The sequence below is a fragment of the Sinocyclocheilus anshuiensis genome, unplaced genomic scaffold, assembly GCF_001515605.1.
Source record: "Sinocyclocheilus anshuiensis isolate Anshui unplaced genomic scaffold, SAMN03320099.WGS_v1.1 scaffold868, whole genome shotgun sequence".
NCBI classification, from domain to species: Eukaryota; Metazoa; Chordata; class Actinopteri; order Cypriniformes; family Cyprinidae; genus Sinocyclocheilus; species Sinocyclocheilus anshuiensis.
In genome coordinates, this window is record NW_015552624.1 from 1,253,110 (window position 1) to 1,256,585 (window position 3,476).

At 37.9% G+C, this 3,476-nt stretch overlaps 1 pseudogene; it reads right to left on the reverse strand.

Moving 5' to 3' along the window:
- Positions 1-3,476, reverse strand: part of LOC107666311 (uncharacterized) — a 16,204-nt pseudogene that overhangs the window by 10,523 nt on the left and 2,205 nt on the right.

Here is a 3,476-nt window from a genome sequence, read left to right on the forward strand (position 1 = left end):
ACCATACCGCCAATCCAAACTGTATGCTAATTGTCAATCATCTTTGACGATAGTGGTCCTGACAGAAATAGTGGTATTGTAACTTATACCTCGAACAATGAGAATGATTCGTCTGACATCAGCCGGGGCCGCAGAATTCTTCACCACATACGTGCCCTCATCCTCCTCGCCCACATCCTCCAGGATCAAATGGCTGATGTGAACGTTCAGTTTGGCTCTTGAATCCAGAATTTTCCCGTCCCGCAGGAGAACCCGCCCTAACAACGCATCCACTCTCGGCTTGAACAACACCTCTGTTGTGTCTAAAGCCGGCACGGGAATATGAACATCCTCTCCAAAGAAAGCAGTGCGGTGTTCATCTTTAGCTGCAGAGGGAGGAAAAAGACAGATCCTTTATGTGTGGGAAAAGTAAGGTAATATAATTCACTTATTGCAGAAAACTGAAAAACATACATTTGAAAAAATACATAAAATATAGACTAGCTGTACTTAGTAAGTTACTTTAGGCCATTTTTGGTTTCTCAAAGAACATTTCAGCAAACAACTCTAGAAAGAAACTTTTTGTGTGCGTTTGAAGAACATTTAAAAAATCCAAAGAATATTCTTCTATTATAAAGAACCTTTTGTGGAATTGAAAGGTTCCATGGATGTTAAAGGTTTTTATTGGAACCACAGTTGCCAATACAGATCCTTTATTTTTTAAAATATTTATAATAATGTCAAAATTATTATAATAATTTAAGAAGCATTACCTTTAATGGTTGATGACCAAACTGTAAAAAACAATGAAAAAGGTAAATACAAGTATAATAGAGGCAAACAAATCATTTCTAATCCAAATATATATGTGTTGTCTTCATTTACAGCTACAATTTCTAGTGTAGAAATACACTAACATTAAGTAAAACAACACAAATCCCTGAGTGACTCTTGTATTGAAATTATTTCCCTCTTGAATTCACGGTGACTGACAAAATGCTATCAGTGGAAATGCTTATTTTTTCATGTTTTCCAATCAGTGATGTAGCATTAGTTCAATTCACATGCTATTAAACATTCTATACTGTTCAGAATGCCACTTTTGCTCAAGTGACAGATCACATTTCTATTAAATCAAATTTAGCTTATCTATATGACAGCTGTAAAATAGCAACGGATCTGCCCATATAGGTCTAAACAATTGGGAATCAGCAGCTATGAAGGAGAATAACAAGGAGACAAGTCTCTCTCTTTTCATTTATATGTATGTTTATATGTGTGTGTGCGTGTAGAGCTCTTAACTCAATAGAACTCAACTCACAAGACAAACACAAAGGAGCATTTCCTGCTTTCAAAAGCACCAATGGTCTGAATATATAGGCTCTAAAAATATATGCCTTTTTGCTGACAACAAAAACACACCTAACAGTTAATAGTGAATGAGTTTTACCGGGGGAAGAGTGTGCAAGTTTTCCTTCTCTGCAGCACTAACAATGTGAAAGTACTAGGAATGCTGCCATGTCAAACTGCCAACTGTGCACTTTCAGTCTAACATCTTGTGATAAGTGATGCTGCAAATGTTGCCCTTGTGAAACAAAGCAATTTAGAAAACTATGCAAATGAAAAGCTATTTGTTGTACCAACATTATAGAAATACAGTTACCTGAGCACAGGAGCGTGCTAATGACTGCCACACACGTGATGCCCATTTAAGCTGGATATCTGTGTAAACAAAATGCAAGTGTGAGCACTGAAACACAACATGAACAATCAAAACTCTTATCTGAGAAGATATATGAAGAAATAACACTTAGCCTACCTCTGATACCTAATGTGGCACATAAAATACACAATTTTTAAAGGGGTCATATGATGCGATTTCAAGTTTTCCTTTTTCCTTTCTCTTTGGAGTGTTACAAGCTCTTGGTGCATAAAGAAGATCTGTAAAGTTGCAAAGACTAAAGTCTCAAATCCAAAGAGATATTATTTATAAAAGTTAAGAGTCAACCACGCCTACCTAAAACGGCTCGTTCTAACACGCCCCCACATACCTACATCACTATGTGGAAATATTAGCATAATGCCGCCCAAATGTGCACGCAAAGAAAGAAGGCGTGGTTTCAGGAACAGCAGTAGTGTTGATGCAGCCAGGCCAGGGAGACGCTGTGTGATTCAGTGCGAAAGCAAAAGCACTTTATTTGGCCTTCCGGAAGTAGATGCAATTAGGAATCATTGGTTAAGATTTATTTACAACAGAACAGCACAACTCAGATGTTCGAATTTGTGCAACGCATTTTATAGACAACAGTTTTGTGAACCTAGAAGAGTACAAGGCTGGCTGTGCACAAAGGCTATTTCTAAAAAAAAAAAAAGGGTCAATTCCGACTTTGCTATGACAATCTGGTGCTTCTGAATCAGCTACTGTAAGTATGTTTTGTTATTAGTTTAAGTATTTGCTATTGACTGTTCAAATGCGGAGTTTTGCGCAGCGCAGAGTAACGCGTCGTGTGTGTGTGTGTGTGTGTGTGTGTGTGTGAGGGGAACAGGGTCACATCACAGGAGAGTGAACTGCCTGTCAGAAATCATAGCACGTCAGCTGTCTTAACCGCGGCTTGTGTACTGCATCATCACTGTGTCTGTCACGCGACTCTGTTGCCCTTTCGGGCTTGAACTGATGGTAAAACTAACGACATTATTAACTGTCTTGATATTTACTTTGAAAGCTGAAGCTCGCGATTATGGTAAGGGGCGTTACATTTCCGACGCGTGCTTGTGGTGTTCGGCCAATCACAATGCACTGGGTCAGCTGGCCAATCAGAGCAGACTGCGCTTGTCAAAGGAGGGGGCTTTGTTGAAAACAACGTGTTTGAGAGAGGCGGGGCATAGAGGACCTACAATAATGTACAGTATTTGAAAAATAATGTTTTTTTAACATTAAAGCATGTCAACATATTCTGTTACTCCAAATACACAAAATAATGATCTTTAAAATAGCATATGACCCCTTTAATTAATTCAATAAATATGTTCATTGAATTGGAATGTTGGTCAGCAGTTAAAACGAAACCAAATTTTATGAATTCACACAAGATGACAATAGTGAAGAGTGTGACGTCTTAGTGAGTTACTCTGTGTTTATTCATTTACACTGACTACATTACATGTTTATTTTCCATTTTAAATAAATTTATTGTGTTAAGCAGTGGTTGTGTGCGGCGTCTCCCTGGCTTTTTGTTGCGATCTGAGAAAAATAATCGTAACAAGAGACTTAAAAGATTCTTGTCATAGTTAAATAGCACTAGTTATTTAAAGGGGTCATATGATGCAATTTCAAGTTTTCCTTTCTCTTTGGAGTGTTACAAGCTGATTGTGCATAAAGAAGATATGTAAAGTTGCAAAGACTAAAGTCTCAAAACCAAAGAGATATTCTTTATCAAAGTTAAGACTCTGCCACGCCCCCCTAAAGCGGCTCGTTCTAACACGCCCCCACATATCTA